General features: G+C 43.6%; 1 protein-coding gene across 4 annotated transcripts in view; it reads left to right on the forward strand.

Annotated features, from left to right (window-relative positions):
- LOC135103074 (hematopoietic prostaglandin D synthase-like) overlaps nucleotides 1–23,468 on the forward strand; it is a 79,881-nt gene that overhangs the window by 33,845 nt on the left and 22,568 nt on the right. The window contains exon 1 of one of the 4 annotated variants that reach the window (XM_064009037.1): nucleotides 8,305–8,424. The exons of the other annotated variants lie outside the window; for them this stretch is intronic. The gene's annotated coding sequence lies outside the window, so the exon portion shown is untranslated. Of the gene's footprint in view, nucleotides 1–8,304; nucleotides 8,425–23,468 lie in introns of those variants that run through there. 4 annotated transcript variants of the gene reach the window in all.

Here is a 23,468-nt window from a genome sequence, read left to right on the forward strand (position 1 = left end):
TACTATGCCACGCCAACGATGCTGTTCCTACTCTAGCCTGCGTATCACCACTGCTCTCTCTCTCTCTCTCTCTCTCTCTCTCTCTCTCTCTCTCTCTCTCTCTCTCTCTCTCTCTCTCTCTTTGTGTGTGTGTGTGTGTGTGTGTGTGTGTGTGTGTGTGTGTTTAATGTACACAGTAAGTAGTAAGTTTATTGTTCACAAAATACAAATGAGATATATAAAAGGCAAACAAGTAAAATGCAATAAAACGTTCAAAATATTTAAGTATGTGGGATATTCATAATCCAATATTTTCCAAACGCACGAATAGTCATAAAAAAAATAAAACTATGCACACACACACACACACACACACACACACACACACACACACACACACACACACACACACACACACATAATGCGATATCTAAGATCTATTCCCGGCGCCCCATTCTTCTCTCCTCTCCTGTAAGATCAAATTACAGAGCACAGACGCGCTTTAATTAACGCCGCTCAGAGGAACCCAACAAAAAGTATATCGTTCTAAATTTTTAATCCCACCATTCAGTCAAAGTTCACGGGAATAAATATGCATGAGCTCCGAATTTCTTTGATGTTACTGTACGAAACTCACTGTTCTAATAATACTTCTGGTGGTTGGAGAGAGAAAAAATGCAGAAAGAAACGTATCTATTAATCCTTATTCTGTCTGTAGTTGCTGATAATGTTTAATATAACAGCGTGGTGAAAGTGTTTTGGTATAACTTCCAAAGATACAAATGACAGGATTGATAGAGTTGTTCAAATATTTCAGTGCCTTGAGTTTCATTGTGGGTGAATAATTGCTTCTGTTCACGTAAGGAGCACCATTTAAGAGAACAAAAAATGAATAGGGAGAAAGGAAAAAAGGAATGATGGATGAATGAAATGAGAAAGGAGAAAAGAGAAGGAAGGAGGAAAGAAAGTAGATAAAGTAGATAACAGAGAAGAAAAGAACCAAACACCTCTTTACTCGTTAGTGCGACATAATTATCAACACACCACCATCATTCCCTATAAAGTGGCGCTCCTCCCCCCTCCTCTCTCCACTGACAGATTGAGGCTCGGGCAGGAGGCCTATGGAAGCCACCGCTCCCGCACAACCCAGCCAAATTAATCTCCCCCGCGCTGGTGTGATTGGATTCCCGCCCCTTCGCAGTCTGCCCACATTATAATATATATTAACTCCTGCCCGCCTCGTCCTCGTCCTCCCCGTCCTCTTCCTCTTCTCCCGGACATCCTTGCTATCCTTCATCCTTCCTATTCTCTCCCCTGCTGTTCATTTCATCTAGTGATTCGCTTCCCTTCCTATCTCCTTTCCTTTCCGTCCCGTTCCTCTTCTCCTGGTTGTCATCTTCCTTATCTTATCTCCTGCTTTACTCTCTCTCTCTCTCTCTCTCTCTCTCTCTCTCTCTCTCTCTCTCTCTCTCTCTCTCTCTCTCTCTCTCTCTCTCTCTCTCTCTCTCTCTCTTATTTGTTTTCTTCCGTTTTTGTTTATGTCTTCTTGTTCTTGTGTTTCCTATTCCTCCTCTTCCATTTCCTCCTCCTCCTCCTCCTCCTCCTCCTCCTCCTCCTCCTCCTCCTCCTCCTCCTCCTCCTCGTCTGGATTTGCACTGTTAATTTCGACAACAGTTCCACGTACTCCATAATACATCAGCCACATTATCTCTCTCTCTCTCTCTCTCTCTCTCTCTCTCTCTCTCTCTCTCTCTCTCTCTCTGAACACTGCTTTGGGAGGCGTGGTTGGCTGTGAGTGAGTGAACAGGAGGGATAGAGCGAGAGGGAGAGAGGAGAGGCAATCTGTATTGATCACCAGAAATCTATATACTTCTATACGGAAAAAATAACCGGTATACTGCCTCCCCCCTACACACACACACACACACACACACACACACACACACACACACACACACACACACACACGCCACCTCGCTAGTATTACCCAATCCTCCTCGCTATCTATCCCTGTCAGTACATCCAGGGGCCTTGGGAAGCCTTCGGACAGTGATGTAGGTCGGCGGGACAGACGGCGGGATAGGGGCGGACACAAGATACAGTAAGAGGGAAAGAACATAAACAGGGCATTAATCAAAAACGCTTTGCTCTCTCACCACGACTATTTCCAGCTGCCGCAGAGACGATTAGCCGAGTTCTCAAGGGTGTTTCTCCTGTTAGTAATGTAGAAATTCTGTCAATCTGTCACGAGAACTATAAAAACACCCTATAAAAAAAAAAAAAAACGTAACTTCAACTAGAGCCCTTTGAATGTAGTGGAGATGCGTCGCAGATGTGTTTCTGAATATGGTAAAGTGATGCAGGCTGGCGGGACAGAAGGCAGGGTAGTGGAGAGGTCACCCATCCAAGCACTAACCAAACCCCCCGTTGCTTAACCTCGCTGATCGGACGGAAAGCGAGGTATTGAACTCCACACCACTCCTCGCAGTAAGAAGGAAAGAAGGCATATAGGAAGACGAGGAGCCGCTTAAAGGAATGTGAGGAGAAGTGAGCAAGTTTTAAAGTGCAGTGTGGGCTGTAAAAGTGAATGAGAGAGAGAGAGAGAGAGAGAGAGAGAGAGAGAGAGAGAGAGAGAGAGAGAGAGAGAGAGAGAGAGAGAGAGAGAGAGAGAAAATACATACAATACGAATATGCAGGAAAAGAATGAGAGATAAACAGAGACAATAAAAATAGAAGAAAAAAAGAGAGAGAGAGGTGGTGGAAAGTAACACTCGTCCTTTCCTCGTCTCGCTTGTGTGCTAAGAAAAGCAAACAGTTAGTCTCAGTAAGTGTGCTCAACTCAGAGGACGAAAATATCCGGCTGCTGTTGTACTCGTGCCTACAAAAGAGACCTGCTCAATTGCTCCGCTGAGCACACACACACACACACACACACACACACACACACACACACACACACACACACACACACACATACACAGGAAAACAAAAGTATATTCATGTAAGTAGAAAAATGAGGGAGATAGAGAGAGGGGAGAGAGGAAGCTGAGAGAAAGGAAGGACGGAAGGAAGGAAGGCGTAAGGGAGAGAGGAAGGGAGAAGAGAAACATGAGGGAGACTTAGAAAGTGAATAAGGAAAACAGCGAGAGAAGAAAAAGGCCAAATGCAGTGGGGAAGGATAAGAGAAAGAACATGGGATAGAGAAAGAAGGAATAAAGAAGGAGTAAGGAAGGCAAGGATAAAGGAAAGGAACATGGGAAGGAAAAATAAAAAAAAAAGAATGAAAAAGGAGGAAAAACTACACTATTTAAATTCAGGAAGTAAATAAAGTTTTTCACGTAAAAATTCAAATGAGAAGAAACACGAGAGAGAGAGAGAGAGAGAGAGAGAGAGAGAGAGAGAGAGAGAGAGAGAGAGAGAGAGAGAGAGAGAGAGAGAGAGAGAGAAAGAAAGAGAATGACGTCACTCACAGGTAAGCAGTGAGGTGCAACTGTCAATGAGGTGATAAGAGTTCGGAGGGGGGTGTTGATGGTCAATGGGGGGGGCAGGGAAGGAAGGAAGGAAGGAATGAAGGAAGGAGGGAGGAAAGCTGGAAGAAGGGAGGCAGGGAGCGAAGGAAGGGAAAAAAGGGGAAGGGAGAAGACAGGAAGGAGGGAACAAAGCTAAGAAAGATAGAAAAAAAGGAAAAATGAATAAATGAATGAATGAAAGAACGAACGAAACAAAAAAAAACGATAAAAGGAAGGAAGGAAGATAAAGAGAATAAACGAAAGAAAAGAGAGAAAAAAAAAACGGAAAACCATGAAAATGAGAAAGGGATAGACACACGAAAGTAAATAAAAGGAAACACCAAATACGTGGCAAGAGAAAGAGACAGAGAGAACGAAGAGGGAGAGAAAAGAGAGAGAGGAAAAGGATTATCTCACTTAAGACTCAACTTGAGGGCCCATCAGACTGACTGTGAGGGGAAAGAACGAGGGAGGGAAGGAGAGAGGGAGGGAGGACAAACGTAAAGAGAAGGAAGGATGGAGAAAGGAGGAGAAGGAGGAGGAGGAGGAGGAGGAGGAGGAGGAGGAGGCGGAGAATTAAAGGGAATTAAAGCAAGGTAGAGGAACACAAGACAGGAGAGTGAGGCGCGGACAAAATAATGACTGGCAATTATGAGCTATTTTCATTTCCAAACTTGGATACATAATTGCGTAAAAGTAAAGAAAATAACAGCATGACTTTCTCTCTCTCCGCTCACAAGTGGCGCGTAATTTGCGTGTGTGTGTGTGTGTGTGTGTGTGTGTGTGTGTGTGTGTGTGTGTGTGTGTTTGGAGTGGCATATTTGACAGCCAAAAGAATGGACATAATTCAGAAACCCACACACACACACACACACACACACAAGAACCAGAAACAGACCAATAAAAAAAAAAAAAGGAAATAGGGCCATCAAACTTCCACCTGCCAGAAAAAAAAATATCGAAGAAAAGAAAAATGGGAGAAAAATAAAACCCAGCCGAGAGAGAGAGAGAGAGAGAGAGAGAGAGAGAGAGAGAGAGAGAGAGAGAGAGAGAGAGAGAGAGAGAGAGAGAGAGAGAGAGAGAATTAGAACATCGACCAACAACGGACGCAAGTAAAATGATGAGGAAAATCACTACCACCACCACCACCACCACCACCACAGTAATTACAAAGCATTATTATGGCAGAGAACGACAAAAGACGCCTCTGGCCTTTGCATGGACGAGCTGACCCTTGCGAGGACGAAAACGAGGAAAAGGAGGAGGAGGAGGAGGAGGAGGAGGACAAGAAGGAGGAGGAGGAGGAGGAGGAGGAGGAGGAGGAGGAGGAGGAGGAGGAGGAGGAGGAGGAGGAGGAGGAGGAGGAACACGTCCCTTCGTTCACGACCAACATGACCACTTCAAACGCCGCCACTGACAAACCAATTATTCTTCTTTCTCTCTTTCTTTTCTTTCTTGCAAGGACTTTTGTGGATGGCTGTGTGATATGTCTCTCTCTCTCTCTCTCTCTCTCTCTCTCTCTCTCTCTCTCTCTCTCTCTCTCTCTCTCTCTCTCTCTCTCTCTCTCTCTCTCTCTCTCTCTTATCTTAATGCATCCCAGTCTCAAGGTGTCGGTAAATTTACACTAGGCAGGGACTGAATAGTGAGGTGTAGTGTCATCATATTCTACAGGGAGGTATTCGTAATCGTATCGTCTTATCTCGAGTATTTCAACAGTCTGTGGTGGAAGTAATGGAGGTTTTCAAGAGCGTCTTCACTTGTCTACCTTTTTCTAAGATGCTGTGTGGGGAAATGATTAAGGTTTTCAAGAGCATTTTCACTTTACAACAGGTTCTAGTGGAAGGAATGGAGGTTCTCAAGAGCATTTTTCACTTTTCAACAGGTTCTAGGGGAAGGAATTAAGGTTTTCAAGAGCATTTTCACTTATTTAACAGGCTGTAGTGAAGGTAATTGAGTTTTCAAGGTCGTTTTCATGATTCCGGTGATAGTTTAACAAAGATCCTGTACCATCAGTGAAATAAACAAATATTATGGGAATTTTATTAATAATCCCCTTGACCTTTGAAAATAATGCTGATGAGAGAGCAATCTAGTTTAATTTACACATCAAATAGTGAAACAAATGTTAGACTAGCAGTATCCCTGTTAATGCGTCAACATAAACTTAGTGTGAACTCAAATGAACCATCCATAAAGCTTAATACTTCATGATAAACTATTCTTTCAAGACGCGGGGAACGTGAATGTACTTGAAATCTGACACGTGGTTTGTGAGACGCAGGCGGAAGATGAACAGAAAATGAATCATGAACCAAATGCACACACAAAAAAGAAAACAAGTAAACAAGTAAAGCGACGTAAACTCAAAAGAAAATAAAAGAAAAAGAAAATCCAACCTTTAAATAAACCCCAAAATATGAATGAAAGGGTAATAAATTCAACACACGCAGGTACATTAACTGACACTAATGGCGGGGGAATATAAATCAGGTGTATATGTCACTCTGTATGGAAGTAATAACCTCGAGGAAAGAAATGGTGGAAAAATTCTGAGACGAGCATCGAGGCTTCACAAAACAAGGGCATGACAGGAGGGTAAATTTGAACACCTTCCAAGAATCATAAAAGAGGACGTGAAAAGTTATCTAGGACTCTTCTTCTTCTTCCCTTTTCTTCTCGTTCTTTCTTCTTATTCTTTTTTTTTCATTTTCCTTCCTTTCTTTTTCCCTCACTCTCCTTCTCTCCTTCCTCCTCCCAGACACATAAAAGGACATGAAAAGTTATCCAAGGTTCTTCTTTTTCCTCTTTCTTCTCCCGTCTCTCCTTTACTTCTTCTTTTATTCTTTTTCCTCTTTCTTCTCCAGCCTCTTCTTTACTTGTCTTCCTTTTTCCTTTTCTTCTTTTCCCCTTTTTCCTTTCTTTCCCTCGTTATCCTTTCCTTCCTGCTACTTTAATACCTCTTTTCCTCTCACTTTCCCTTTTTCCCTCCCCTCTCTTCCTCCTCTTCCTTTCTCATTTCCCCTTTGCTGTTCCCATTACTTCCCCTTCCTTCCCTTCGTTTCTTTACCTTTCTCTTTCTTTCCCTCACTTTACTTTCCTACTTTTATCTTTCCCTTCCTTCGTTTCTCATATCTTCCCTATCCTTATTTTCTCCTCACTACACCTTCCCTTCTCTTCCTTCCCTTTCTCTCCCTTTCTCTCTCACACACCTTTACGTCCTTTCCCAGTCTTTTCCTTTTTTTATGCGTCCATTTTCCTTCAATTTTCCTCACTTACTCCCTTCCATCTCCTTACATTAAGTCCTTTTAACTTCACTTTACCTTCACTTTATCTATCTTCCTCTGCTTTCCTTGTGTATCATCCTCATTTACCTGTGCTCACCTGAAGGTCATGTTTTAGCATCTTGGCAGTGAAGTGTTTCCGGGAAGGAGGCAGGTGCGAAGGGAAGAGACGCTGGTAACGGGGAGGAGAAGGAAGAGGGGGACAGGTAATGTTGTTGATTGGAGGAAGGATAGGGGGTAGGGAGGGAGGAGTTTTCAGGTGGAAGGGAATGCAGCTGGTGGGAATATTGGGTGGTTGGTGATGGGAGGTTTTTTGACTGACAGAAGGACAGGTGTTTTTTTTTTCTTTGCCTTCTGCTTCTTTTTCTGGCTCTGATTTTTTTTCTTTTTCCCTCTTTTTTTCTTTCTTCTGTCTTGTTTCTTGTTTTTTTTGTTTGCTCTTTGCTTTTTTTTTCTAATTCCTCATTGCTTTTACTCTTCTTATTCTTTGCTTTCTGAAATTTCCCCATTTTATTTTTCTTCAAGTTTCTCCTCCTCTGACTCCTACTCCTCCTTTCCCACCACCACCACCACCACCACCACCACTACCATCACCGACACCACACTCATTTTTCCTCCATCAACCTTTCCATCCATCCAGCTCTTCCCTCCTTTCCTCCCTCTTTCCTCCCCACTTACCTTCCTTCCCGTCCTCCATTACGCAGCCTGTCAAACCGTGATGAAGAGCTGAGCGAAACTGTTACGTCACAGATGGACACCACCACCACTACCACCACCACCAGCAACGCCACCATCACCCACTAGCAAGGCCTTGTTAAGAGAGCCCCCATTCCCTGCTCTCTTCCCCTCTCAGTCCAGTCGCGGTGGGGGTGAGAGGCTGTTGCTTGTTATCATCTGAACGAGGCCAATTGAGAGGCTCGTCAGGTACATAAGAGCCGCTCCAGTCTTTGTGGCGATGGACGAAACGAAGGAAGAAAGGGGGAAGGAAAAATGCATGGGTTGAATGATTTTTCTAATCAAAGAAATGTTTCAAGTGTTTTTTTTTTTTTTTTTTTAAGAGGATTAGGTGAGTTTCTGAAGTTTTGTGGTTTTTATTCTTAAGGTATTTTTTTTTAAGTGTTTTACAAAGGTACTACTATTTCTACCCTTGTGTCTAAAAACTTGATCTGATTTTGATATATATATATTTTTTTTTGAAATTAATGATATTTTTTGCGTTTTCTTCCCAAAAGATATTAGTTTCACACACACACACACACACACACACACACACACACACACACACACACACACACACACACACACACACACACACACACCAGGACACACGGGAGGTACACAAAGCCGCCAGTGTCGCAGCTCCCTCTGAGTCTCGCCGCGGGCCATTCATCCCCTTGTGTTCACGGAACGAGGCCGCGGCACCACAATAATGACGTGTCTTTTATCTGCCGCTCCGACTCCCAGGTGACAAAATTAACACCATCCATTTCTTCTTCCACAGGTGTGCGGCGGCGAGACGAGAGAGAGAGAGAGAGAGAGAGAGAGAGAGAGAGAGAGAGAGAGAGAGAGAGAGAGAGAGAGAGAGAGAGAGAGAGAGAGAGAGAGAGAGAGAGAGAGAGAGAGAGAGAGACTACCTGGCACAATCAACAATACAGGTAAGTGCTGGATGAGATTGAGAGATAGAGACAGACAGACAGACAAACAGACTGATAAACAGATAGGCAGACAGACAGACAAACAGACAGACAGACAAAATGTTTGGGAAATATAAAGAAAAGTTTGATAAATTTACGGGTGACTTGGCACTGCATTTACAAGAGAGAGAGAGAGAGAGAGAGAGAGAGAGAGAGAGAGAGAGAGAGAGAGAGAGAGAGAGAGAGAGAGAGAGAGAGAGAGAGAGAGAGAGAGAGAGAGAGAGAGAGAGAGAGAGAGAGAGAGAGAGAGAGAGTAAAGATACATGGATACAAAAGCGATTTAATTACGAGTGACAAGATGGCAAGGAATATTTAAGTGGGTGCAGCAGAGGAGAGGCGGCGAGGGATGTGGAATAGAAAAGGAAAGGATGAGAGGATAATTGGATGGGAAGGAAGAGGAGGAGGAGGAGGAGGAGGAGGAGGAGGAGGAGGAGGAGACCAAAAGAGAGGACGAGAGGAAATGGCTGGGATGTGAAGGGAAAAGCAGTAACGAATGAGAGAGGAAAAATTAGAAAAGAAAAAAATCAGACTTCTGGAAACGAGTTGGAAAGAAAAGCCAGAAAAAGACGAGGAAGTTAAAGGCGAGGAAGATAAGATGAGAGGAGAAAATAGACTGAAAAGAAGAGGAAACAGGATATACGTACACACACACCCCATCACCGCAACTCCTACCCTGAATACAACACCACACTACTGTTTCCTAATTCTATTGCTCCATTTAACCCTTCATCTCCTTGTTCCCTACCTTCATTATACTCTCCTATATTTTCCCACTCATATATATACACGCTACCCTCCCCTCCTACCTCTGATATGCTTACTCCCCTACTACTTATGCTTCTATCGTTTAAATCTAGTTCTTTATCTCCTATCTCTTATCTATTCCATACTTCCATAACACATCGGACCTCTGCCTCACCCTAAATTTTTCCCTCCTCTCCTGCAAACCTCACAGCATTCTCCCTTGTACCTCTAGTTCCCCTAACTCCTGCTTATTTTCCTCCTACTCATCTGGCACCTCTCGTCTCGGCATGTGGGTAAAAATAAAACAAGATGAGCCGCCGCCGCCACCCAACACAGCAAGTGTTGGGCGATGGTTGGGATGTGGTGCAGTCTTTCGTGTTTTGACGGGACGAGTTTGTTATTGTTGTTTGTGTTGGTGGTGTGGTGGTGGTGGTGGTGGTGGTGGTGGTGGTAGAAGTAATATTGTAGTAGATGTAGTTGTTGTTGTTATCGTTGTAATTTTTTTTAAGTAGTGGTGGTGGTGGTGGTGGTGGTAATAGTAGTAGTAGTAGTAGTAGTAGTAGTAGTAGTAGTAGTAGTAGTAGTAGTAGTAGTAGTAGTAGTAGTAGAAGTAGTAGCAGTAGCAGTAATAGTAGAAACAGTGGTGGTGTTAGTAGTAGTAGTAGTAGTAGTAGTAGTAGTAGTAGTGGTGGTGGTGGTTTACTACTACTACTACTACTACTACTACTACTACTATCACCACCACCACTACCACCACAGCTAATTACATTAAAGGAAGGAGGCGGGCAGTGGACCAATTAATTATAATGATCATAGAACTTTTTCCCATATTTCCCCAATAGAAGAAGACGTAGGACATCAGGAAAAGGTGACGCTGACATTTTTTTTTTTTACTACTTTTTTTTTCTTCTTGGGTCAATATCTTTCTTTTTATGGGGGGAAGTTATATTTGCTAAGTTAAGGTCAGGAATACAAGTTGTTCTTTCCGTTTTCTTTCGGTATTAGGTTAAGTTTAAGTTTCTTTTGAATTTTCTAAGAATATTTTTCCTTTATTTTTGTCGGGGGGAAAAACACGGCAATATTTTTTCCAGTGATTTTTTTTTCTCTCTCTCCCTAGTTTTCTTTTTCTCTATTCACGTTTTGTTATGTAAGACTGTTATCCTGATTGTCTTCACCACGACCACGACCACCACCACCACCACCACCACCATCATTCATCACCATCATTACACCATAAGTCACAGATGTCAACACCTCTAGACAGTCACCATCAATCACAGTACTCTCACTACCTTTCACCATCACTATTACTTCACCACCATAAGTCATCAAGATCATTACCAGACCCCAACATCACCATCAAGAGAGAGAGAGAAAAAAAGGACTGAGAGTAAGAGAAGAGAGAAGGAGAGGGGAAGGAATGAGGTGAAGAAGAGAGGGGAGGGGAGGAGAAGGTACGGGGGGTAGGGGAGGGTCTAACGTCAACAGAGGGACCGCCCTTGACGCTGAGGGTAAACAGAGGTGAGGGGAAATGGAAACAGGTGTGATGTGGGTGAGGGGAGGGGAGGGGAAGGCAGATGTCTCGACAGATATGGAAGTGTTGCGAAGGAGGTGTAAAGTGTGTGTGTGTGTGTGTGTGTGTGTGTGTGTGTGTGTGTGTGTGTGTGTGTGTGTGTGTGTGTGTGTGTGTGTGTGTGTGTGTGTGTGTGTTACGTAATACAAGAAACAATAAACATCCCAACTAATTAGATTTCAGGTAAAAATGACGATGAAAATAAGGGAGGAAAACGGTCAGGGAGACGAAAGGAAGAAGAAGAGAGAAGGGAGGAGACAGGTTGATGCTGGGGAAGGGTGACGGAACCAGTGGGAGGGGAAGACGGGAAGTAGGAATGAGGGGGAAAGGCAGAAGGAAGCAGGAAAGGTGCAGTCGAGAAGTAAAAAAAAAAAAATGTAAAAAAAAAAAGGGGGGTGGGGGAGAGAAGGACAATGATGACGCTGATGAAAAATAATGATGGCAAGGCGGCGGTGACGAGATAGCGAGTGATGTTTACGACGCAACGAAATGAAGGCAAAGAAAACAAAAACGATGGACAAAAAGATTAAAAAAAAAAAAAAAAAAGAAAACCGTGATTATAAATGCATACATAAAACAAAAGATGTAGATAACTATGCAAACAAGAAAAAAAGAGTATCAGAAAAAGATATATATAGAAATTGCATAGAAGATAAAATACTGATAGAATATTGATAAGGGAAAAAATATAATGAGATGCAAATATGAACCAAGATAGAAAGGAAGGAAAGGAATAATAAGAGAAGATACTTTAGTACATGAATAAAGAACCCATGTTACATTTCATACCGCTCTACCTGTCTGGATAGTATCTGTCTCCTGTCTTCTGTCTATATCTGTCTGTCTGTACTTTTCTGCCTATTAGCCTGGGTGTCTGTTATTTGTCTGTATGTCTAAATGTCTATCTGTCGTTCACCTGTCTATCCGTCATCTATTTCTCTGCCATCTCTTGGTCTATCAGTGTTTGCTGTCTGTTCGCCTGTCTGATTTTTTTTTTTACCTGTATGCTCACCTGTCCATCTGTCTGTCTTACTCTCTGTCTGTTTGTCTGTATGTATGTATGCTGACCTGTCTGTCTCTCTGCCTGTCTGCTCTGAGGAGACTGCCTGCCCTGGTTCTTGAGCACGTTTTTGAATCTTATCAAGTTTCATATGCAAATAGGTCGTTCCCAAAAATTCTAATCTAGTATGTTCTGAATTTTATCCCGGAGACAATAACGAGAGTAGTTTTTTTTTCTTTTTTGAGAGAGAGAGAGAGAGAGAGAGAGAGAGAGAGAGAGAGAGAGAGAGAGAGAGAGAGAGAGAGAGAGAGAGAGAGAGAGAGAGAGAGAGAGAGGAGGTCGTTGGTCTGATATTCACCCAAAAAGGTTAATTGGGAAATCGGGAGTGAGAGATACGTAGACTGTAGTTAGTAGTGGCGACGGTGGTGGTGGTGGTGGTGGTGGTGGTACTAGTAGTAGTAGTAGTAGTAGTAGTAGTATTGAAAACAAAGATAACAACAAAAACAGTAACAAATAATAACAACAACAGCACCAAAACACACCAGCATTTATAGAAACCCACAAAAACACCATCACCACCACCACCACCACCACCACGACCTATAACGCCTACAAAACAAAACAAAACAAAACAAATTAAAACAGCCATGACAAACACCAACACTAACAACATCACAAACAACAACAACAGATAACGCGATGGGGAGTCAGAGCAGCGGACAGAAGGCGACAGTCCCGTGACATGAGACAAGAAGGAACAATGACGAGGCGAGGTGGGCGGGAGCTGCAAAGAGAGACTCAGGGTGATATCGACCTCAGAATCGCATGACCTGGGAGTCTGCCTCCTACGATCGTCATTTGTCACCACCACAGGCAATCACGAGTCTCAGTGGGGGTGGTGGGGGATGAGGGGGATAAGGAACAGGGCTGGAATGAAACGTTGAGGGGGCTGGAAAGGGGTGAGGGAATGAAAGAATGAGGACAAGAAGGGAGGAAGTGTGTTTGAGGAAGGGGATGTATTGGTGGAGAGAGAGAGAGAGAGAGAGAGAGAGAGAGAGAGAGAGAGAGAGAGAGAGAGAGAGAGAGAGAGAGAGAGAGAGAGAGAGAGAGAGAGAGAGAGAGAGAGAGAGAGAGTAGGTAAGTAAATACGTAACTAGGTTTTTTGATAAGATTGACATATAGGTAGATAGGAGAGTAAACACGTAATTAGGTAGATAGTTAGATAAGCAATGAGACAGATGATTAGTTAAAGAGATAAACAGCCAGACAGGTAGATAAGTAATTAGGTAGTTAGGCAGATAGAGAGATAGTTAGACAGGTAAAAAAAAATAGCAGAATAAAACAGGTAGACAGGTGAACGAGTTAAATACAGGTCAAGTGAAGAGCAGCCAGTCACTCAGTAGGGCGCCCCCAGTATGCAGTGAAGCGTGCCAGGAATGCAGGGGTGGTGACGTCACGCCTGCGTCACCGCGCCTCCACCAGTCACCGGCCCGGATGTCAGGTGCTCCAGGCGGGGACAATGAAAAGGTCACCACACGAGGGATATCTCCATGTTTTCTCTCTCTCTCTCTCTCTCTCTCTCTCTCTCTCTCTCTCTCTCTCTCTCTCTCTCTGCTACATACTCATAATTTTTCTTTATTCTTTAACTCCCGAATTCTCACTTTTTGAATTTTACGATCCCTTTCTTTTCCACGAACTTTTCTTTGTCATTTCCTTCTTCTTTTTCTTCCTTTGGTGAAACTTTAGCAATTTACTTTCTTTCTGTCTTCCTGTTATCAATTGCCTCTTACGTCCTCTGTTCCTTTATCTTTCATGTCGTTATTATTATTTTAAGCTTAGCACTTTCTTTCCTCTCCTTTCCCTGGACTCATCACCACTTCCTGAACTTCTCGTGCTTCTGACAGACTTTTCCTGGAGTTACGTATATTCTCTCCTTTGCTTCAGTTCAACCTCATTCAAGTATTTTCTCTCGCAGAACGAACTATTCATTCAATTATTTCATCTAGTATAACGAATTCCCACTTTCTTTGTACGAATACACGCAAGGGGATCTTCTTTTCCTTCCACCAAGTGAGGGGAAAACATCTTGGCCCTGAGATTAACAATTAATTTTAGTTTTCGACTCTCTGTGAAGCAGTTTGTCTTTGCCAGTGAGTTCGCCGGCACGTCTTCTCTGTTGGCGTGAAACTTGAGCCGTTTATTTTCGCCACTGGCTTGAGATTAAACTATTTTGTCCCTTCTTGTGAATTCTGGACTATTTATTTTTCTCTGCTTTGATCTCAGCCTCTAATTTTCCTCTTTTCCGTCTTTTTAAATCTCTCTCTCTCTCTCTCTCTCTCTCTCTCTCTCTCTCTCTCTCTCTCTCTCTCTCTCTCTCTCTCTCTCTCTCTCTCTCTCTCTCTCTCTCTCTCTCTCTCATCGTGAACTCAAGCAATCTGGTCTCTCTTTTTCACTTCCAGGTTAAACAACTTTTCATCTCTCATTTTTTAGTCTTCTGCACTGATCTTCGACATTTATCCCCTTCAGCTGTGACTTCAAACATTTTTTTTCTTACTTTCTGTCTTTACTCTGCCGTGAGTTTAAACCATTCCTGCTGGCGTGCGTCGGTAGGACATCCACACTCGTATTCCTTGTCCTTCTCCTTCTCTTCCTTTTCCGCCATCTCCTCCTCCTCCGTGACCGCCCACAGTTCTGCCGCCGAGCGTGTGTCCAGTCGAGGCACCGACATTCGTTTGCACTCGGTAAATAGCGGAGACTTGGCAACAAACGCTCATGAGGAAGTTTCCCTGAACAGCTGGCACGCGGAGGAGAAGGAGGAGGAAGAGGAGGAGAAAGAAAAATAATAAGAAAAATAACAGCAATAACAACTCAGTCAGATGCACTTCGCATGGCACACACAAACACACACACACACACACACACACACACACACACACACACACACACACACACACTCTCTCTCTCTCTCTCTCTCTCTCTCTCTCTCTCTCTCTCTCTCTCTCTCTCTCTCTCTCTCTCTCTCTCTCTCTCTCTCTCTCTCTCTCTCTCTCTCTCTGCCCATTAATTTCTCAACTCCGCTAATTTACACGTCCATCTGGCATTCCTTCCAGTCCTCGCCTAGGCTGGAAACACGTCCCTAATTACTCACAAACACGATGGACGGACATTGCAATCTGGTTCCTTAATGTAGTTACAGAAAACGTGATGGGAGTGTGGTGTGTGTGTGCGTGCGTGTGTGTGTGTGTGTGTGTGTGTGTGTGTGTGTGTGTGTGTGTGTGTGTGTGTGTGTGTGTGTGTGTGTGTGGTGAGCAGTGAGTGTGCCAGTCATGAGGTGGAGAAAGTCATGAGTGATGTGAAGATGGTGGTGGTGGTGGTGGTATTAGTGGTGGTGGTGGCACTAGTGAGGGTACTTTGGGAATTAAGACGAGAAAATCTATGTGAGATCGTGGCTGCCAGTGTCGATAATGCTGTAATACTTGTCTCTTTGCGTGCCTGTCAGTTTGTCTTCATATATTCTTGTACTCCTACAGATTCACTCCTCTCTATATCATTCTATTTACACCTCTTGACAATTCTAGTCATCCCTCTTCTCCTGCTCCTTTCCCTCATGCTTCTTCCTTCAGTCCAAAAAAAGAAAAGAAATATGACAGTACCTTTTCTCTCATCCTTTATAATTTTTCCTCCTTTTCTCATTTCCTTCAGCCTCCTCTTCCTCCCTCTCCTCATCGAGAAAAGACAGTACTTAATATCTCTGCTTTCCTCAGCAATTCTCTTTTCCTTCTTCTAAAATCATCTCGCATTTCTTCGTCTCCTCTGTCTCCTCCTTCTCTTCATCTTCCTTACCTTACAAGAGAAACAGACAGTATTTATCTTTCTCTTTTCCTTATTATCACCCTTCCTCCTTATCCTCTTTCTCCCCTTCTTCTATATCCCCCGAAAGAAAGAATGAATGAGAAACGGCACTACCTTTTCCTCTCTCCTTATATATTTTTTTCCCTTTTCCCTCCTATACCCAACGAAAGAAGGAAAAAAAAGAGGACAGACCATCTCTTCTCCCTCTACTTCTTATCATCACCCTTCCTTCCTTCCTTCCTTCCTTCTCACTCCCTCTACTTTCCAGCTCTTACGCCCAAAGAAAGCTGAAAAAGATGACAGACACACACACACAAACACACATACAGACAGACAGACAAAAAGACAGCCAGCCAGACAGACAGTACCTCCTCCTCCTCCTCCTCCTGTATGGAATGACGCCAAAAAAGCCCCATGGAGGATCTCTGAGTCTCGATAACTGCCAGGTGAGCCAAAAGTGAGCTAAGAATGAGTCAAAGGTGAACCAAGAGTGAGCCAAGTGAGTTAAGAATGAGTCAAAGGTGAACCAAGAGTGAGCTAAGGGTGTTTCAAGGTTGAGTCAAGAGGGAGTGAGTAAGTCAAAGGTGGCCAAAGGTGAGCCAAAATGAGACAAAGGTGATCCAAGGGTGAGCCAAAGGGTGAGGCAAGAGTGAGCCAAGAGTGAGCTAAGAGTGAGACTAAGGTGGGCCAAGGATGAGCCAAAATGAGACAAGGGTGAGCCAAGAGTGAGCCAAAGGTGAGCCAAGGTAAGCCAAGAGTGAGCTAGGAGTGAGCCAAGGTGAGGCAAAAGTAAGCCAAGAAGGAGCCGAGAGTGAGCCAAAGGTGAGGTAAGAGTGAGTGAGCCAAACGTGAGCCAAAGGTGAGCCAAGGTGAGCCAAGGGTGAGCCAAAGGTGAGCTTAGGTAACCTTTAAATGAATTAATGACAGGAATCAATAGACGGTCGTTGGTTTCGTGCAAGGCCGCCTCAGGGACGCCACTTTTCCTGCTGCCAGGGAAGAGCAAGGCTTGCAGGGGAGTGAGTTTAAATCTGTGCCTGTTTTATGGCCCGAGCGCCGCGGCATCGACACACTCACCGCTCCAGAAAAAGACTGATAAAAAATATGGGAAGGTCGGGTATTGGTAGTGGTGGTGGTGGAGGATGAGGAAGAGAAGGGTAGAAAAGTCAGAAAGCGTCACGGAAGGTGCTGACTCTCTCTCTCTCTCTCTCTCTCTCTCTCTCTCTCTCTCTCTCTCTCTCTCTCTCTCTCTCTCTCTCTCTCTCTCTCTCTCTCTCTCTCTCTCTCTCTCTCTCTCTCTCATCACAAGACAAGTGTTCCGGCGATGACTGACTCAAAGAACACTCAAAGCCTTAACTGGGGTCATATATCGCCTCTTTCATGGTCAGGGGAGGGCGAAAGGCAGGATGAGGCTATGAAGGGAGTCTAGCGGTCACGTATTAAGAAGCGAAGGTCAAGAGGACGTAAGAGTACACTGGAAAACACTCTCCCTCCTCTCCTTCCTCTCCTTTGAACCTTCCTTCCACGGGTCATTGTGCTCCTCCCCCCACCTCCATCATTGTTCATCTTCCTCTCATACTTTGCATATTGAACCCAAGGACAGTAATCCCGAGAGATGCCCCACCTCTCTCTCTCTCTCTCTCTCTCTCTCTCTCTCTCTCTCTCTCTCTCTCTCTCTCTCTCTCTCTCTCTCTCTCTCTCTCTCTCTCTCTCTCTCTCTCTCTCTCTCTCTCTCTCTCTCTCTCTCTCTCTCTCTCTCTCTCTCTTGCTCCTCCTTTAGTTATCTTTCTCTTTCTTCTCCTTCTTCAATCTCGTTTCCTTTGTGCCATCTCATCTTTCTTTCCTTCCATTCCATACTTATTTCCCTCTATGTTTCTTATCTTCCTACCCCCTAATCTCTCTCTCTCTCTCTCTCTCTCTCTCTCTCTCTCTCTCTCTCTCTCTCTCTCTCTCTCTCTCTCTCTCTCTCTCTCTCTCTCTCTCTCTCTCTCTCTCTCTCTCTCTCTCTCTCTCTCTCTCTCTCTCTCTCTCTCTCTCTCTCTCTCTCTCTCTCTCGTTTGTATTTCCCTCCCGTCATTCTATTTAAGTCTCGTAATTTTGGCTTTCATTTTTTTTTCTCTTTTTTTATTTGAGTTTTGGTTTCGTGTTCTTATTTTTCAAAGTTGTCTTTCCTTTTTTTATGGTGATTTGTTCATGATGTGTTTATTTCAGTGATGCGTTTTTCTCTTTTTTTACAGTTGTCTTTTTATTTTTTTTATAATGGCATTGTGGTGTTTTATGTGTATTTTTCTTTTAATATTGAGGCCAAATAACAGTTTTCATTCTTTATGTATATATATATTTTTTTTTACGCCGACATTCAATTTTAATAAAGCGTGTCATATCTCTCTCTCTCTCTCTCTCTCTCTCTCTCTCTCTCTCTCTCTCTCTCTCTCTCTCTCTCTCTCTCTCTCTCTCTCTCTCTCTCTCTCTCTCTCTCTCTCTCTCTCTCTCTCTCTCTCTCTCTCTCTCTCTCTCTCTAACTGATACATATCCGTTCCCCAAGGTCAAACTTATGCCACGATTCGTCTCCATGTCTTGACACGCACCGCCATGCTTTCCCACGCCACATCACGCCCTCCTCCTCCTCCTCCTCCTCCTCCTCCTACTCCTCTTCTTCCTGACCTTCGTGTGCGCTAGATGGGCCTTGCTATCTGAAACTCTGCTTTAATAACTGTATTTACTGGGGACGTATATAACATTGATTAGATAAATGATATATTGTAGATTACCTGGGTGTTATAAAGGGTCTACATGTTTAATGCTGTCTACTCATCTGGTGGCGTACAAATGGTAGCGTATAGGTGCTTCTCGTTTACTTATACAGGTGGGTAGTAGTGCTGGTACTGACAGGTGAGGTAGGAATATTTTTTCTTTTTTTTTTTGTTCGTATGTTTGGGGAGAAATATGTTGAGTGAAGTAAAATGTTTTTGTTTTGTCTAAAGGATTTGTTTATTTGTCTGTATGCTTCGAATGCCGTAAAAATAAATAAGGTGGTTCAGTTTTCCATAACTATCTCTTTTTTTTTTTCTTTTTTTTTTTTCGTCACTGAATTTTATGGAGGTTTTCGTGTCTGACCAAAATTAACGTGGTAAATTGGATCAAGTATGTTCTATTACTTTCTACATCTAGTTTTTTTTACTTCAATTTTTTCTTCACTTGCTCTTTTCATTTATATTTCTTCTTTGCTTGTTGCTGTTGTTGTTGTTTGTTATTGTTCTTGTTGTTTATCTTGTTATTCTTGTTCTACTTATTTCCTTCTTCTTTTTGTACTTCTACCCGATATTATCCTGAGGCCACCGCAACCCAGCCAACTTGGGATCCCACTAAACTCATCCCTATAATCGAAACTCGTCTCACTGCAAGCTCGCCTTCGCCTCTTCGCCGCCCACCCCGCCAGTGAGGCAATATTGATCCGGTACTGTTTAAGCCGCTTGTTTGAGAGCCGATTTTTTCATTCCACAGTCTCGTTTCTTTGTTTCTGTGTGTGTGGAGGAGCGTGAGAGAGAGAGAGAGAGAGAGAGAGAGAGAGAGAGAGAGAGAGAGAGAGAGAGAGAGAGAGAGAGAGAGAGAGAGAGAGAGAGAGAGAGAGAATCAATCAGCTAGACAGACAAACAAACAGACAGGTAAAAGACACAAGGGAGCGCAGATTTACACACAATCACGACCCACACAAACTCGTTGATGTATTAGCGAAGTTCCTCCCTTGCCAGGTAACTGACAGGTGTACCGCCAATGCCCAGATGCACCGAATACCTGGATGGGGCGGGTAATTTATGGGAGGCAGAATGAAAACGTTAATTAGCACGAAAGGGAATATGTGCGACCTCTCTCTCTCTCTCTCTCTCTCTCTCTCTCTCTCTCTCTCTCTCTCTCTCTCTCTCTCTCTCTCTCTCTCTCTCTCTCTCTCTCTCTCTCTCTCTCTCTCTCTCTTCGTCCATGCTATTCTCTTCCTTTAGTTATCTTTTTCTTCCTTGAAATATATCCTAATTCTTCAAATAAATCTTAGGTAGACGTTTTCTATCAGTTGAAATACAAGAACATAAAGAAACCATATGGAAAGAATGGAGGAAAAATGTAGCTTATGGGGATGTGGGGAATACACAGAAGATGTAGATAAGGGTAGTAAAGGGAGGTTCGTTAGACAAAAAAGTGTGAGGGGGAGGGAGTGGGTGAAGGAAGCTTTAGAGACACACCGGCCTGATAACGCTGAACAAGAAAGAAAGTACGTGAGCAGCAGGCTTACAGATGAATCAGATAATTAAATAAGATTCTTTCATTGGTTGAAGATGTGTTTTCACCACGCCAATGAATTCCAGACACGCTTTAGACCCCCGAAAAAAAAAAGGCAACACAGAAACACATTTTTATAATCTATACGCACATTACAAGTCAAATTTCCAACACGCAGTTTTCTTGCCTCATTCCATTATTTTTTTTTTTTTCGAAGTGGTAATTATATGAGTGATTTACAACATCAGAATTTTGCTGATGTCCAATTCTTCCAAGACATTTCCAGACTTAGGTGGCAAGCGTGCTGCGTTGTGGAGAAAAATGGATTTTGTCAAATAGATCTGCCTTGCTTGGTCCACTGCATCACGTTACAGTTTTCCAGCACCGCTTGTGATATCAGGACCTGACTTACATAGCGTGCGATGGTCTGAACAATGACACTACTGCTGGGGTAACTTACAGGGTGCTAAATTTCAACGTATACCAGTTACTTTGTGCACGAAACTCTCGCTCAATGATCTGGCAGCTCGAGGAGGTAAGGTGAGCCCGGCACGGAGGTGTAGGTACTGAGAAGTTTTTAAAGTTGAGCGGCTTCCGACGACTTTCAAGGTCAAATTCCATCCAACCGCGTTCCAGCGTATAGAGTGACCCGAAAATAACCTTGTATGGAGGAAGGCAGGATGGTGGAGAGGAAAAATAAGCTTAGTCTTAGGTTAGGTTAGGTTAGGTTAGTTTAGAGGAAGGCAGACTGGTGGAGACGAAACATAACCTTACTGTAGACAAAGACAAGCAGGTGGAGAGGAAAAATAAGGAGGGCTAGGTTAGATCAGGTTAAGTTAGGCTAGTCTAGAGGAAGACAGACTGGTGGGGAGGAATAATAACATTAATATGGAGAAAGAAAGACGTGTGGGGAGTGCTAGGTACTGAGTGAATTATGGCGCAGCAACAAGGAAGTCATACGGCGTCTGTTAGATTATTATTATTACTGTGTTCTTTAAACCAGGATAATATTTGATGATTTGCTGTTTATTTCTGTACGTTAAAGGAGGAAAGGAAGAAAAGAAAGGAAGAAAAGAAAGGAAGAGAAAAATGTATGAGCTGGATTGAAAATTGTGAGGCACCAGAGAGAGAGAGAGAGAGAGAGAGAGAGAGAGAGAGAGAGAGAGAGAGAGAGAGAGAGAGAGAGAGAGAGAGAGAGAGAGAGAGAGAGAGAGAGAGAGCACTTGAGAGAATATGATGGAGAATATGATGAGACACGGGAGGCATAATTAGACTTTCTACTAGAGAAGGAGGAGCAGGAGGAGGAGGAGGAGGAAGAGGAGGAGGAGGAGGAGGAGGAGGAGGAGGAGGAAGAGGAGGAGGAGGAGGAGGAGGAGGAGGAGGAGGAGGAGGAGTAATAAGGTTCTGTTTCTGAGGAAGGAGAGACTGGAGTACCACCTCTGAAACTCAAGGCAGGAAGGGAAGGAGAGAGAGAGAGAGAGAGAGAGAGAGAGAGAGAGAGAGAGAGAGAGAGAGAGAGAGAGAGAGAGAGAGAGAGAGAGAGAGAGAGAGAGAGAGAGAGGCAAAGAGAAAGAGGGAAGGAAGGAAGGAGGGAGGGAGGGAGGGAGGGAGGGAGGGAGGGAGAGAGGGAGGGAGGGAGAGAGGCAGGGGAGAGCCGTCAGGTATGAGCAACAGGGCACATAAGTAAAGAAAATGTAAGGGACGGGGAAAAATATTGCCCAATAGCGATACTGGGCTGGGGAAAAAAAAAACTTCATATTTCATTTTGTTTCTTTCCCATTTTCCAGTTTCCTTTTTCCCTTCCTTTTTTTTTTTGTTACCTTTTGTTCCTTATTTCTGTTTACTTGTTCTTTGTTTGTTTGTTTTGTTTTTGTTTTTTTATATTCTGGTACTTATTCTTGCTGTATTTCTTTTTTTCCTTCATTTTCTTCTACTTAGATCTTTAACTCAATTTCATCATTTTCTCTTGGATTATCATTATCATCGCCATCATCACCACCATCGCCACCATCACCACTATCACCACCACCACCAGCATCACCACCACCACCAACTTTTTCTTTACTTCTTTCTCCTCTTTGCTTTTCTTTATTTCTTTTTCCTCTTCTTTTCCGCCCTCTTCCATGCCAACTCCTCTTTCCCCTCCTCCTCCTCCTCCTCCTCCTCCTCCTCCATCAACAATATCTCCCTCAAAGGCAAGATAAGCAAATAATTCTCATCTTTGGCCTTCCCTCGCCTCTCGATATCCGCAGTGAGAAGAAAAACTGCTCAAAAAAAATAAAAAAAAAATATTAGAACAATCTCTCTCTCTCTCTCTCTCTCTCTCTACCAAACGCAATTCTCGTCACTCGCTCTCCCTCTTTTCATCTTTCCTCCTTCTCGTTCTCTCTTCTTTCCTCCTTCTTTCCTTCTTCATTTCTCTTCTTCCTCTTCCCTTCTTCCCGTTACCAGGTTAGCCAAGCGCAAGAAATTGTGTAACTTCTGTGGGTGTCAAATTTTCTGCAACACTAGATCTTAAGGAGGAGGAGGAGGAGGAGGAGGAGGAGGAGGAGGGGATCGAAAGTGGGACGAGGAAAGAGGAGGAGAATATGTACACGTGTATGGAAGATGAATGTGGTGCGTAGGATGTGGTGGCGGTGGTGGTGGTGGTGGTGGTGGTGGTGGTGGTGGTGGTGCTAGTGTTGGTGTTATAAGAGTGGTGGTGAGTTATTGCTGTTATTGTAGTTCTATTAATCTCTCTCTCTCTCTCTCTCTCTCTCTCTCTCTCTCTCTCTCTCTCTCTCTCTCTCTCTCTCTCTCTCTCTCTCTCTCTCTCTCTCTCTAAAGAACCCTTCTCTCTGGACTCCTGCAAACTCGGTACAATAAACTTTCCCTTGAAAATTTTTACCCAGGAATTCACAGATGTTGCCTTTTTCCTCCATCTTCACATTCCTTCCTCTACTCCCCCATTCCTTCCCTCCGCCCTACTCCCACATTCCTTCCCTTTCCCCTCTTATTTGTTTTCTCTTACACGTCTCGATAAAGAAACATATATCCATCTATCCTTCGCTTATTATCCTACACATCCTTTTCTCCCCCTAGGTATCCTTCACGCATCCTTCACGCATTCTTTCCCTGAGTACCTTTTGCATCCTTCTCTCCCTCGCTGCTAAGGAAAGTCAGATATAAGGCAGCATCTCTCCGTGTATCTATTAGCCACTTCTTTGTTCTCTAAATACATAAACGGGGACTTGGGATCCGGGAGACAAATGTTCTTTTGGATTCAGTGGACAAAAAAAAAAAAAATAAGACAGAATCGACAATCTATCTTGAGTCCTGAATGTTTCCTGAGTCCCTTTTGTTGAGCAGGAGGGAGGGAGCAGAGAGGAGGGAGATAAGAAATGGAGGAGAGGGAGAGAGAAAGAGAAAGAGAGGGAGAGAGGAGATAGGAGCTGAAGAGAGACACAATGAAACGAGAAAAGGAGACGAAGAGAACTGAAGGATGGTCAAGATTGGGGCTGAAGAGAAAGGAAATGAATATGAAAAGAAATGGAAGGGAACTAGAGGGAGGAAAGAAAGAGAAAATAA

The sequence above is a fragment of the Scylla paramamosain genome, chromosome 8, assembly GCF_035594125.1.
Source record: "Scylla paramamosain isolate STU-SP2022 chromosome 8, ASM3559412v1, whole genome shotgun sequence".
Lineage (NCBI taxonomy): Eukaryota > Metazoa > Arthropoda > Malacostraca > Decapoda > Portunidae > Scylla > Scylla paramamosain.